This window comes from Equus asinus, chromosome 4, assembly GCF_041296235.1.
Source record: "Equus asinus isolate D_3611 breed Donkey chromosome 4, EquAss-T2T_v2, whole genome shotgun sequence".
NCBI classification, from domain to species: Eukaryota; Metazoa; Chordata; class Mammalia; order Perissodactyla; family Equidae; genus Equus; species Equus asinus.
The window spans coordinates 136843040-136858261 of record NC_091793.1 but is presented as its reverse complement, the minus strand read 5'-3'; the positions used below and the strand labels follow the sequence as shown (position 1 = coordinate 136858261).

General features: G+C 38.5%; 1 protein-coding gene across 1 annotated transcript in view; it reads right to left on the bottom strand.

The window, feature by feature from the left end:
- CDK15 (cyclin dependent kinase 15) overlaps positions 1 to 15222 on the bottom strand; it is an 85170-nt gene that overhangs the window by 43934 nt on the left and 26014 nt on the right. The gene's annotated exons all lie outside the window — the stretch shown is intronic.

Here is a 15222-nt window from a genome sequence, read left to right as displayed (position 1 = left end):
CATTGGTAAGAAAACAAGTCTGTGCACTTTAAGTTTGAAAGATAAAAGATGTTTTCTTGGTGTAAACATTGTTTTTTAAAAACTGTACAATTCATCTTCCTATTTTTTCATTTGTTCTTCAGAACTGTTTTATTTTTATTTGCTTTGTAAACAGGTCATGTGGCTTTCATATTTTTTATTTGCTTCTTAAACGAGTCATGTGGCTATCATTTATTTTACTCACCCCTGTCTAGCCTCAAGCAAATATATTAAATATTCTGAGCATTCAGGTCCAGATAGGGAAGCAGCTCCTCTTTCCTTTTATTCCTCTGTTTTGTTCTTAAATCTTCGGTCTTGTGGCTCTTCCTACCCTACATGTCTTCAGGCTTCTCAAAGGATCCCTGCTCTATGGAGACACCCTTGGGGCTGCCCAAGCACATGAAGGGGAACTTCACACGCAGGGAAAAGACCCAGTATCACCAAGCACTGACGATTTCCTCCCAGAACAGAGAGACGCACAGCGTCATTCCATCGCTGCAACTGCGGTTCTTCAGTCAAGATACAGCAAACGGCTTACACGTTTCCTGCCTTTTCTGGCTCTCTTCCTACCCTTTTCTGTATTCTGAGCATTAACAAATTCTATAAGAGAGAAAAAGATTTCTCAAATTCCTCAGGCAATCTCTGGGGAAATAAACTATCTCAGGAGTTTTGGGGTTTTGGAGGTGCAAGGGGCACATAAAAATGTTGTTGGGAGAAATGAATTAGTACTGCGTTTTTTGCTATTGAAGTTAACTTAGAACAACCTAATATATGGCTGGGACATGACATTTCCATTTGCTTTTCCCAGGGCCACTCTTTATGTTTGGAAGTTTGCAGAAAGAAATCCAACTGTAAAGATTCTCTCAGGCAGGGACAACTTTCCGTAGTCCTAAAACCAGCAGCTGCCTCAAGTCAGCTTTGAATACAGGACTTGTGTTCCAAAATAAATCCCTCTTTATTTTATTTTATTGTTTCAATTATTTTATTGCGGTCATATTGGTTGATAACATTGTGTAGTTTCAGGTGTACATTATTATATATCAGTTTCTGTATAGACTCTATTGCGCTCACCACCAATAGTCTAATCTTTATCGGTCACCATACATATGTGCCCCTTTCCCTCTTTCCCCTGCCACTGCCCCCTTCCCCTCTGGTAACCACTAATCTGTTCTCTTTATCCATGAATTTGTTTATCTTCCACATATGAGTGAAATCACATGGTGTTTGTCTTTTTCTGTCTGGCTTATTTCGCTTAACATAATACTCTCAAGGTCCATCCATGTTGTTGCAAATGGGATGATTTTGTCTTCTTTTATAGCTCGGTAGTACTCCATTGTACATATATACCACATCTTCTTTATCCAGTCATCAGTCGATGGGCACTTGGGTTGCTTCCACATCTTGGCTATTGTGAATAATGCTGCAGTGAACATAGGGGTGCAGAAATCTCTTTGAATTGTTGATTTTATGTTCTTTGGATAGATACCCAGTAGTGGGACAGCTGGGTCATATGGTATTTCTATTTTTAATTTTTTGAGAAATCTCCATACTGTTTTCCATAGTGGCTGCATTCCCACCAGCAGTTTGCATTCCCACCAGTGGTGTATGAGGGTTCCCTTTTCTCCACATCCTCTCCAACATTTGTTATTTTTTTATCTTGGTAATTATAGCCCTTCTGACAGGCACAACGTGATATCTCATTATAGTTTTGATTTGCATTTCCCTAATAATCAGCGATTTTGAACATCTTTTCACATCCCTGTTAGCCATCTGTCTAATGGAAAAATGTCTGTTCATATCCTCTGCCTATTTTTCAATTGGGTTGTTCGTCTTTTTTTTGTTGAGTTGTATGAGTTCTTTATACATTTTGGAGATTAACCCCTTGTCAGATATATTATTTGTAAATATTTTCTCCAGTGGGTGGCTTGTCTTTTTGTTTGGTTCATAGTTTCCTTGGCCTTGCAGAAGCTTTTCAGTCTGATGTAGTCCCAGGAGTTAATTTTTTCTTTTGTTTCCCTTGCCTGGGTAGATCGGTATTTGAAAAGATGCTGCTAAGACTGATGTCAGTATACTGCCTGTATTTTCTTCTAGGAGTTTTATGGTTTCAGGTCTCACATTCAAGTCTTTAATCCATTTTGAGTTAATTTTTGTGTATGCTGTAATCTAATGGTCTATTTTCATTCTTTAGCATGTGGCTGTCCAGTTTTCCCAACATTTATTGAAGAGACTTTCCTTTCTCCATTGTATGTTCTTGGTTCCTTTGTTGAAGATTAGCTTTCCATAGATGTGTGCTTTTATTTCTGGGCTTTCAATTCTGTTCCACTGATCTGTGTGTCTGTTTTTGCACCAGTACCATGTTGTTTTGATTACTATAGCTTGGTAGTATATTTTGAAGTCAGGGATTGTGATGCCTCCAGGTTTGTTCTTTCTTCTCAGGATTGCCTTTGCTATTTGGGGTCTTTTGTTGTTCCATGTAAACTTTAGGATTCTTGGTTCTTCATGATATTCCATGAAGAATATCCTTGGGATTCTGATTGGGATTACATTGAATCTGTAGATTGTGTTAGGTAATATGGACATTTTAACTATGTTTATTCTTCCAATCCATGAACATGGAATATCTTTCCATTTCTTTATGTCTTCTTTCATTTCCTTCAATAATGTCTTATAGTTTTCAGTGTATAGGTCTTTCACCTCCTTGGTTAAATATATTCCCAGATATTTTATTTTATTTTTTTGTGATTGTAAATGGGACTGTATTCTTGAGTTCTCTTTCTGATAGTTTGTTATTAGTACCTAGAAATGCAACTGATTTTTATAAGTTGATTTTGTACCCTGCAAAATGGTTTGCTGTGGTTGTCGATTATTGTCTAATAGTTTTCTGATGGATTCTTTAGGGATTTCTATAAATAGAATCATGTTGTCTGCAAACAATGAGAGTTTCACTTCTTCCTTTCCAATTTGGATACCTTTCATTTCTTTTTTCTTGCCTAATTGCTCTGGCCAAAACCTCCAGTACAATGTTAAATAGGAGTGGCAAGAGTGGGCACTCTTGTCTTGTTCCTGTTCTCAGAGGGATGTTTTACAGTTTTTTACTGCTAAGTATGATGTTAGCTATGGGTTTGTCATATGTGGGCTTTATTATGTTGAGATACTTTCCTTCTGTACCCATTTTATTGAGAGTTTTTTTTTTTATCATGAATGGATGTTGGATCTTGTCAAATGCTTTCTCTGCATCTATTGAGATGATCACATGATTTTTATTCCTCATTTTTTAATGTAGTGTATCATATTGATTGATTTGCAGATGTTTAACCATCCCTTGTCCCTGGTATAAATCCCACTTGATCATGGTGCATGATCTTTTTAATGTATTGCTGTATTCAGTTTGCCAATATTTTGTTTGGATTTTTGTGTCTGCGTTCATCAGCAATACTGGCCTGTAATTTTCCTTCTTTGTGTTGTCCTTGTCTAGTTTTGAGATCAGGGTGATATTAGCCTCATAGAATAAGTTAGGAAGTGTTCCGTGTACTCACTTTTTTGAAATAGTGTGAGCAGGATAGATATTAAATCTTCTTTGAACGTTTGGTAGAATTCTCCAGAGAAGCCACCTGGTCCTGGACTTTTGTTTTTGGGGAGGTTTTGAATACTGTTTCAATTTCTTTGTTGGTGATTGGTCTATTCAGATTCTCTATTTCTTCTTGATTCAGTTTTGGGAGGTAGTATGAGTCTAAGAATTTATCCATTTCTTCTAGGTTGTCCAATTGTTGGCATATAGTTTTTCATAGTATTCTTTTATAATCTTTTGTATTTCTGTGGTATCAAGTGTAATTTCTCCTTTTTTATTTCTAATTTTATTTATTTGAGACTTCTCTCTTTTTTCTTAGTGAGTCTGGCTAAGGGTTTGTCAATTTTGTTTATCTTCTCAAAGAACCAGCTCTTAGTTCCATTGATCCTTCCTACTGCTTTTTTTTTGGTTTCTGTTTCATTTATATCTGGTCTAATTTTTATTATTTTCCTCCTTCTGCTGACTTTGGGCTTTGTTTTTTTTTCTTTTTCTAGTTCTGTTAGGTGTAGTTTAAGATTACTTATTTGAGATTTTTCTTGTTTGCTGAGGTGGGCCTGTATTGCTATGAATTTCCCTCTTAGCATCACTTTTGCTGCATCCCATAAGAGTTGGTATGATGTATTTTCATTTTAATTAGTCTCCAGATATATTTTGATTTCTTCATTGATCCAATGGTTGTTCAGTAACATGTTGTTTAGTCCCCACATATTTGTGACTTTCCCAGCTTTTTTCTTGTAGTTGATTTCTAGTTTCATAGCATTATGGTTGGAAAAGATGCTTGATATTATTTTAATCTTCTTAAATTTATTGAGGCTTGGCTTGTTTCTCAACATATGGTCTATCTTTGAGAATGTTCCATGTGCACTTGAGAAGAATGTGTATTCTGCTGTTTTGGATGGAATGTTCTATATATATCTGTTAAGTCCATTTGGTCTATATTTTCATTTAATTCTACTATTTCTTTGTTGACTTTCTGTCTGAATGATCTATCCATTGATATAAGCGGGGTGTTGAGGCCCCCTACTATTATTGCATTCTGTTAATTTCTCCCTTTAGGCCTGTTAATAGTTGCTTTATGTACTTTGGTGCTCCTGTGTTAGGTGCATATATATTCATAAGTGTTATGCCCTCGTGGTGGAATGTCCCTTTTATTATTATACTCCCCTCTTTGTCTCTCATTGTCTTTTTAATCTAAAGTCTGCTTTGTCTGATATAAGTATGGCAACACTTGCTTTCTTTTGCTTGCCATTTGCTTGCAGTATCATCTGCCATACCTTCACTCTGAGCCTATGTTTTTCTTTAGAGCTGAGATGTGTTTCCTGGAGGTAGAATATTGCTGGGTCTTGTTTTTTAATCCAACCAGCCACTCTGTGTCTTTTGATTGGATAATTCAATCTATTTACATTTAGAGTGATTTTGATATATGAGGGTTTAATACTGCCATTTTATCTCTTGCTTTCTGGTTTTCTATATTTCCATTTTTCTTTTCCCTTGTATTTCTGACTGCTATTTCAGTTTGTTGGTTTTCTGTGATGGTTTTCTCATTGTTTATGATTTGTGGCTTTGCTCTGATTTTTTGCTTAGTGGTTACCATGAGGTTTGTATAAAAGATCTTGTAGATGAGATAGCCCATTCTCTAATAGCCACTTATCTTGATTAGCCTAAGTAGGTTACATCCCTTTCCACTTTCCCTTCTGAGTTATTGTTGTCACAAATTATTCTTTGTTGTGTTGTGAGTTTGTGACTAAATTGAAGTGTTTAAAGTTATTTTTGATGCTTTCCTCCTCTTTATCTTTTATATTTATATCTTTTATATTTAAGTGTTTGCTAACCTGTTCTGATAGAGAGCTCCAATTTTCTGACTTTGTCTATCTCTTAACTCAAAGCTTTGTGAAACTTTGCCTTTTTGATCCAGATAGGAGGGCTCCCTTCATCATTTCTCGTAAGGGAGGTCTAGTGCTGAGGAACTCCCTCAGCTTTTGTTTGTCTGGGAAAGCTTTATTTCTCCATCATATCTGAAGGATGGTTTTGCTGTATAGATTATTCTTGGCTGAAAGTTTTTGTCTGTCAGTATTTAAATATATCATTCCATTCTCTCCTAGCATGTAAGGTTTCTGCTGAGAAATCTGCTGAAAGTCCAATAGGGATTCTTTTTTTGGTTATTTTCTCCTACCTTGCTGCCCTTAATGTTTTTTCTTTGTCTTTATTTTTGCCAGTTTTACTATTATATGCCTTGGAGAAGGTCTTTTTGCATTGATGTAATTAGGAGTTCTGTTGGTTTCATGAACTTGTAAGTCCAGTCCATTTCCTAGGTTTGGGAAGTTCTCAGCTATTATTTCTTTAAAAAAGGTCTCTTCTCTTTTCTCCCTTACTTCTCCCTCTGGAATATTTGTAATCTTTATGTTGCTTTTCCTAATTGTCAGGTATTTCTTTAAAAATTTCTTCATTAAAAAGACAAATCTTAGTTCTCTATTCTCCTCCACCTGAAGGATTTCTAGATTCCTGTCCTATAGTTCACTAATTCTCTCCTCCATAATGTCAGCTCTGTTTTTTATGGTTTCTAAATTATTTTTTATCTCAGTAATTGTGTTCTTCAGATCCACAATTTCTACATATTTTTTTAAGGGCTTTAATCTCTTTGGTGAAGTATTCCTTCTGCTCATTAATTTTATTCCTGAGCTCATTGAACTGTCTTTCTGACACTTCTTGTAACTTGTTGAGTTTCTCTATGACCACTATTTTAAATTCTTTGTCATTTAGATTGTAAATTTCTATGATTTCAGGATTGACTTCTGGAGACTTGTCATTTTTCTTCTGCTCTGAGGTGTTGCTGTAGTTTTTCATGGTGTTTGATGAACTGATCCTTTGCCAGTGCATTTGTAGTAACATCAGGTTGCAGATTCCACCTGCCACCACTGAGGAGAGTGGGAGCTGTGTTTCTGATCCTGCCCCAACTGCTGGAGCTTGTGTGGGTAAGGTTGCTTTGCATTTGCACAGCCTGGCCACAGTTGCTCAGCAAGTTGCTCTCGTGGGGGGTGTGGCATCTGTGCTCAGTGGGCAGGTTGCACAGGCTGGCCCTACGCTTGCAGGCGGTTTGGCTGGGCCATTGTGCTTGGTGAGCAGGGCACTTTCATGGGGGCTGAGCTGCCATTACTCAGTGGGGCATGTTCCCATAGGTGGGGCCACCATGGCACAGTGGGTGCTCCTGCAGGCTGGGCTACCCATCCAAAGGCATTCATGTGCATGACGGGCTGCCCCCACCTCCTCTTATAGTCATGCTGGCCACTGTGCTTGGCAGGCAGGGCTCCTTCACAGAGGCTGAGCCACTGCCACTCGGTGTGGAGCACTCCCATGGTTGGGGCTGCTGTGGCACCATGGGCACTCCCATGGGCAAGGCTACCATTCCCAGCTACCACACTTGGCTGTCCCCCCACCTCCTCTTACAGTCGTTTCTGGCCACTGTGTGAGGCTGTGACCTGGCTGGCTGCTGCTGGGGGTGGGAAGGGGTGTGCTCACCTAGTTCCAGTGCCCCTGAAGATCCTGTCCACCCACCTGCAGATGTATAACTGCATGGATCTCTCCGGCATCTTGTTGTGCTATGTGGGAATCCTCTGTTGGCTATCAAATGTCCGTTTAGTTGTAACTTAAGATGGGGAGAGACAAAAGGAACAGCTCACTCTGCCGTGATGCTGACATCACTCCCAATAAATCCTTCTTTAAAACCCAGTTTACCATGACATGGATGAACCTTGAAAACATTATGCTAAGTGAAATAAGCCAGACATGAAAGGTCAAATATTGTATGATCCCACTTATATGAGATATTAGAGTAGTCAAATTCATGGAGGCAGAAAGTAGAATGGTGGTTACCAGGGGATGACCGGAAGGAGTAATAGGGAGCGAATTTTTGGTGGGGACAGAGTTTCCATTTAGGATGGTGAAAGGTTCTGGAGATAGTGGTGATGGTTGCACAACAGTGTGAATGTGCTCAATGTCACTGAATTGTACATTTGAAAGTGGTTAAAATTGTAAATTTTATGTTTTCCATATGTTAACACAACACAAAAAAGTAAAAACAAACAAACAAAAGAACCATTGTAATCATCCTAAAACATTGCGTTTTTCTCACTGAAGTTGCTAATGGAAACTTTTAGGGTCTGGAAAGGTAGCAGAGAGAGAAGAAAAGATATTGGGAGACTACAGAATGTGGTATAAGTGCTGGGAATAACCTATCTGTCCCACTTGTACATTTTCCATGATTTCACCATCTGCTCTGGGCCCCCCACTGGCACTGCTACCATCAGGGCTCAGTGTGAACAAGAGGCTTGTGCCCTACTGTGTTGTAATCAGTTTCTTTAAGACAAAGGCTCTAATGCTCACCCACTGTCCTCTGTCTCCTACAAAGTCATTTAGTTTGCACCCAATGGGGCTGCATGGCCTAGCAGAATAGGAATTTTTTTCTTTTCCTTCCTTTGTCAATTGGAAATCTTCTCCCTATTCACTTCTCTTATCACTCTGAAAAGGAAAAAAAAATGAGAGAAAGGGTATCCCTGCGTACACACCCACTGTCTAACAATTAGGTAGAGAGTGAACAAATACTGGAAACTCAATGGAAGATGCCTATTGTTCTATTTCTGTGTTTCTCTTTTAGTTTTACCAGGAAAACCACAATAATAATGGAATGAATGAGAGTAATAACAATAACTTTAATTTATAACTGAATTCTATTTTGTAAGTGTCATCATTATTCATGGTCAAGTTAATGAAACACTTATCAATGGAATAATATATATATTTGTATACGCATTAAAAGATAAGGGATACACAGTCTAGGAGAGACTTAGAGAACTAGGCTGGGTGACCTGGCCCAAGCCTTAGGAAAAAATTACTCAGAATGCAGCACAGAAAGTTGAGGAGACAGAAAATGTGAGAAAGGATAAGATCCATGGGTAATAGACAAATGCAGTCTAATAACCTTTCACTGCAGCTCCAGAAACACAGAAGCGAATAGAGGCAACATTCAAAAAGAAAATGGCTGATGAAAGACATCAATTCATAATTGGAAGAAGTACAATGTATAGTAAGAAAAAAGAAATCCACACGAGATGCCTGAGAGTAAAAACTGCGTAAACACAAAGACAAAGAAAAACATCCAGAGAAAGTTAGAGATCACCTGCGAAAGAAGGACAATTAGGCTAAAAGCAAACTTCACAAGAGCAGCAATGGAAGACAAAGTGGGGACTGATGCCTTCAAAGATCTGGGAGAAAATACTCATCAATCTAGAATGATACCCCAACAAGACTACTTTTCAGCAATGAGAGTTTATGTTAAGAAACCAAAACAGAGTTTGCCACCAACAGACCTCCACTAAAGAAATTCTAAAAGATTTACTTCAAAAGAAAGGAAAATTATTCTAAACATAAGAGCTAAAGGGCATGCAGGAATAATGAACAGTTTTAAATTTATTTGCACTTAATTAAAATAGGTTCAAAGACTATAAAGCAAAAATGGATAGAATTATGACAAATCAACAATATTGTGAACAATTTCAACACACCTTTCATTGGTAGGTTAAACAGACAAAAATGATAAAAAGAATTTGGATAACACAATTAAAAATCTTGAATTTTTGAACATATGTGAAAATCTGTACCCAACAATTCAAGAATATGCATTCTTCTCAAACACACATGAATAATTGCAAACACCAATCATGGACCAGACCAGTGCTTCTTAAACTATCTTTGGTGAAATATCAGATTTTTCTCAACTTTTTGCTAATTTTTAATTCTGAAATAATTTCAAACTTAAAATTGCAAGAACAGTAGAAATAACTCTCTTATATCCTTCAAAGAGATTCACCAAATGCCAACAATTTGCCTCTTTCATTTCATCATTTTCTCTCTATCTCTGTCATCTCTCTCTCTCTCTCTCTCTATCATCCATCTATTTTTATCTGAAGCAGTGGAGAGTAAATTACAGATACCATGACTCTTCACCCCTAAATACTGCCATGTGTATTTTCTAAGAATAAAAATATTCTCTTACATAACAACAGTGAAATTATCAAAATCAGAAAATTTAATGTTGAGCCAATACCACCATCTAATCTACAGTCCATAGTGAAATTTCGCCTATTGTCCAGTAGTGTTCTTTGGCTCCTTTTATCCCAGCATCCAATCTAGGACTGTGCATTGTGTTTGGTTGGCACGTCCCTTAAATCTCCTTTAATCTGGAATAGTTGCTTAGTCTTTCTTTGCCTTTCAAAACCTTGATCCCGTAGGGGAACAGAAAATGCCACCCCAAAATATGCCGCTCTGGGAAAAGGACTATTTTAAGCTGAAGGCAACTGAGACAAAGCAGACATTGGATGAGCTCTCTACCTGCCTGATCGGCCTGAAAGCAGGGCATAAATTCCCCTTGTGAAGATGCCCCCCACCTTCCGATACCACAAGGGAGAACCACCTTTTCACTGGAGGCAGAGATGGCACCAAGAAGAATCTACATAAAGAAACTTGCTAAATAACCCTTATCTACCATTAGGGTCCCCCGTACATTTGCCTTCCCACAGTTTATGGCCCCTCGAAGAGTCCAGAATCCCCTTTCCTTTGTCTTGTCACTTCTCTACAAACATATCGTCCTTCATCAGAATAGTGTAAAAGCCTCTAATAGTCTAAAAGACTAGCTGTTGCTTTGGGAATTTTTCTTTCTTTCTATGAAGCCACCTCCCCTGTGTCATGTAATACTTTTAACATCAAATCAAATTTCTATGCTTTTCTCCTGTTAATATGTCTCTTGTCAGTTTATTTTGCAGGCCCACTCACTGAACCTAAGAGGATAGAGGAAAATTTTTCCTCCCCCACGACCTTTTAAAGAGTACAGGCTAGTGACATTGTCGACTGTCCCTCAAACTGAGTTTATCTGAAGTCTCCTCATGATTTGATTCAGGTTATGTTTTTTTGCAGGAAAATCACATAAGTGACATTGTATCCTTCTCAGTGCATCATGTGAGGAGGCGCACGACGTCAGACAGTCCCATTATTGATCATATTAACTCTAATCACTTGGTTAAGGTGCTGTCTGCCAAGTTTTTCTACTATAAAGTTATTATTTTTCAGTATGGAGATTCCTCAAAAAAACCCTAAAAATAGAACTACCACATGACCCAGCTATCCCACTACTGGGTATCTACCCAAACAATTTGAAATCAACAATCCAAAGTAACATATGCACCCCTATGTTCATTCCAGCACTATTCACAATAGCCAAGACATGGAAACAATCCAAGTGCCCACAGACCGATGATTGGATAAAGAAGATGTGGTGTATATATATACAATGGAATACTACATGGCCAGAAAAAAAGACAAATTCATCCCATTTGCAATAACAAGGAAGGACCTAGCAGGAATTATGCTAAGTGAAATAAACCAGCCTGAGAAAGACGAACACCAGATGATTTCACTCATATGTGGAATATAAACAAGCACTGGGACAAAGAAAACAGTTCAGTGGTTACCAGGTGAAGGGGGGTGGGGGGATGGGCACAGGGGGTGAAGGGGAGCACTTATGTGGTGACAGTCAAGAAATAATGGGCAACTGAAATCTCACATTGATGTAAACTATTATGAACTCAATAAAAATAAATAAATAAAGTTACTGTTTTTTCCTTTGTAAATTAGTAAGTAATTTGTGGAGAGGTACTTTGAGACTATGTAAACATCTTATTCCTCATCAAACTTTTCCCTCTATTTTAGCATTGATGATTCTTGTTTGAACCAATTACTACTATATTATAAAATAGAGATTTTCTAATTCCATCATTTCTTCTCCAGTTATGGTTGACATTCTTCTGTAGGGAAGAGCTTCCCTTCTTATCTGTCCACCCATCCAGCTATTTATCTGCAGTATGGACTTAGGTATTCTTATTTTATTCGGTGGGTTGTAATCCATTACTCTTATTATTTACTTTGATGCTCAAATGCACCAGCTTTGGCCAGTGGGAGTCTCTTCAAGCTGCTTCCCATGTCCTTTTGACAGACACCCATCATTTTTTTGATCGCTTTGTAAAAAAATGTTCCAGCCCAACAAGACATTCGTGGTTCATCTTGTACTTACTCTGCCCCAGCCTTAGAACTGGCCATTTCTCTGAAAAGTCCTAGTTCTTTTTAATAAGAAATGGCATTAAGAAATCAAGATCTAGGGGCAGACCAATCCTCATGTAAGACACAACAATAAATTTCTTTTTTTAAAAATGTACCTAGCAGAACCAAATGCAAATCCTCTCTGAGGGAACTCACTTCATTCAAGGCCTCAACAAAGTCTCACAAATGAAATTCCAAGGAAAATTAGTGCATCACTGTCAAAAACAACTAAACATGCATGGAAAAAAGATACCAGATGCAAGAACCAAGAGAAACAATAAACAACAGAAAGATTTACAAGGACCTTTGCTCTTGATGTGTCAGACCTTAGAGAGAAAGTAATACAGCTTTATTGAGAGGCATTTAAGGAGCACTAAACAGATGGAGATACACCATGCTTAAAAACTGGAAGACAATATCACAAAGGTTTTAATAATCCTCCAAGTACTCTATAATTTCAATGTAATTCCAATGAAAATCCCACTAGGATTTGTCATGAAACTTGAAACACCAAACCTAAAATTTATATGAAAAATGAAAGGGGAAAAATAGTCAAGACACTCGTGAGGAAGATGAAGTAAGTGGGGAGACTTGTCCTACCAGATATCAGGTATTATTATAAACCTATAGAAACTAATATAGTGGGACATTGGTACAGGGACAGACAAATTGACCCCAGTGGAACAGAATAGAGAACCCAGAAACAGACCTATGCATTAGGAAACTTGATATATGAGAGATTTGGCATGGCAGATCACTGAGGAAATTGGGGTGAGACAATTGGTTAGCAAAGACAAAGGTCAGTTTCTGATATATTAAAGATTTAAAGTGAAAGGAAAAATTTTACTATTTTATTTTTTTGTGAGGAAGATTGGCCCTGAGCTAACATCTGTTGCCAATCTTCCTCTCTTTCTTTCCTTTTCTCCCCAAAGCCCCAGTACATAGTTGTATATCCTAGTTGCAGATCATTCTAGTTCTTCCATGTGGGACGCTGCCACAGCGTGGCCTGATGAGTGGGGCGTAGGTCCGCGCCCAGGATCTGAACCCGTGAACCCCAGGCTGCCGAAGCGGAGTGTGCAAACTTAACCACCCAGCCACGGGGCCAGCCCCAGAACTTTACAATTTTAAAGAATGTATTGGACACTATCATTCTAACCTCAGGGAGGAAAGGATTTTGTATATAAGAAACAAAAGGGCTAACCACAAAAGAAAAGACTGATAAGGTTAGCAATATTAAAATTAAGACCTTTTGTTCAAAACGACAACACAAAGATATGAAAACATAAGCTGTTAACTGGAGGAGGCTACCTGCAACACACATAACCGATAAAAGATTAGTCTCCAGAATATAAGAATTCCTATAAATCAATAAAGAAAGAAAAGGAAGGAGGGAGAAAGGGGAGAGACAGACCGTCAGAGGCAGAGACAGAGAGACCAAAAGAAAATAAATGAAAGACACAAACAGGCATTTCACAGAGGAGAAAACACAAATGGCAAATAATCCATGAAAAGATGTCCAACCTCATTAATATTTAGGGAAATGCAAATTTAGATCACAACATGATACCATTCTACCCACTTGATCAGCACGAATTAAGAAATCTGTTATTATAAAGTTGGTACAGATGAGCATAAGGGAGTACAACACACTGCTGGTGTATAAATGATCACGACCACTCTGGGAAACAATTCAGCACTAATTTATGAAGTTGAACGTTCACATACTCTGTGACACAGCAAATCTACTCTGAAGACCCCTAAAGAAATCCTTAAATACAAATACCAAGTGAGTTCATAATAGCAAAAACAAACAAAACAAAAAACAAACTAAATAATGGAAACGTTCATCAAGAGGAAATAAAGGGTAGCCACAGTGGTCCACATGGATGAACCTTAGAAACACTGAGTGAAAAAAAAGCAAGTTACAGAAGACTAAAAACAACATAATACCATTTTTAAAAAACTCAAAAGCCGGTAAAATAAAATAATATTTTTTAGAATACATAAAAATCTTATTCTTAAAAGGAGTAAGGGAATGATGACAAGAACAAATGCTCAGGGCAGAAGCACCTCTGGTGGAGGAGCAGGCGGATGGGAAACGAGTGAGTAGGGGCGGCGGTATCGATTACGTTCCAGTTGTTACAGTGGGTAGTGGGTTCACGGAGTTCCTTTTATCATGCTTCCTAATCTGCATCAGGTTTCTCTATTTTCACGCTATTGCCATTTTGGGCTGCATCATTCTTTGTTGTCAGGGGCTGTCCTGTGCACCATAGGATGCTTAGGAGCATCTCCGGCTTCTACCCTCTAGATGCCAGTAGCCCGCCCCACTCAGCTGTGACAATGAAAAATGTCTCCAGACATTGCCAATGTCCCTGGGGAGCAAAACTGACCCTGGCTGAGGATCACTGACATATATATACGTTATATATATTTTTGAATGCTCTGTAATAAAACAAAGTTTAAAAGTGACGAGCAGAAATTTCACTCTGTCTGTGAAGCACAACCAGGAAGTGGTCTCGAGGAGCTGGGGAAGCCGGAGCCTGCCGAAGGCCTTTGAAGTGACAGCGCAGAGAAGGGAGAGCTGACAGCTTCAGGAGGGTTTTGACTAGCAGGTGATATTTCTAGAAATGGTACGGGGTGTTGGGAAATCAACGACTACAGACACACTGGAGGAAAATTTCTGCAGCCTTTCTCAATTCTTTGGGAAATCCAAAAGCTTAGGTTAGCCTTTTAGGATACTGTTCAATTTTTTAAAAACCTATTATTGGGCCTTCTGTTTATATAAGACCCCTGTAAGGACTTGAAAGAAGTCCATATATTTGGTTACCTTTGAGGAGGTGGCTATGACTGCAAAGTCACCACACATCCAACTGTGGCCCCCAAAAGACTGGGATTTCCCAGGAATAAGATCCGGATAACATAACACCACTGGTCTGGGATGACAAGTGCCTGAGATCCCACAATCACCAGCACACCCCATTAGTCCAAGTCCCTCCCCAACAACATGGTTCTGCTCGAGAGCGCCTACCTCATTCTTGTACTTGCTCTACAGTCGCATTTAACCCTTCATGGGGAGTTTGTTACTCTCATTTTTTAAATGGAGAAATACAGACACAAAAAAGATACGTGACTTTTCAAGATAACGTAATCCAGAGTAACTGATTAGAAATAGAACTGGTGTGAAAATCAGGTCCCCTGAATCTTGGTCTTTATGTTTTTTTCACCAGCCTCTGAACCGTGTTTGGGCATGTGTGAGCATGCATGCCCAGACGTGTGTGTGTGTGTCTGTGGTCTGGAGGTGTATGTGTGTTTCTCTGAGGATAAGGAGAAAAGACAAATGATTGAAGAGAAGAGTTAGGAGGAGGGACATGGTAGAAAGAGCACTGGATTCAGAAGATGCTGTGGGCAAGACCTCCCTGAGTCTCAGTTTCTTTAACTGTAAAAACTCATAGAATGATTGCAAAAATCAAATGAGATATGCATTTGAACGC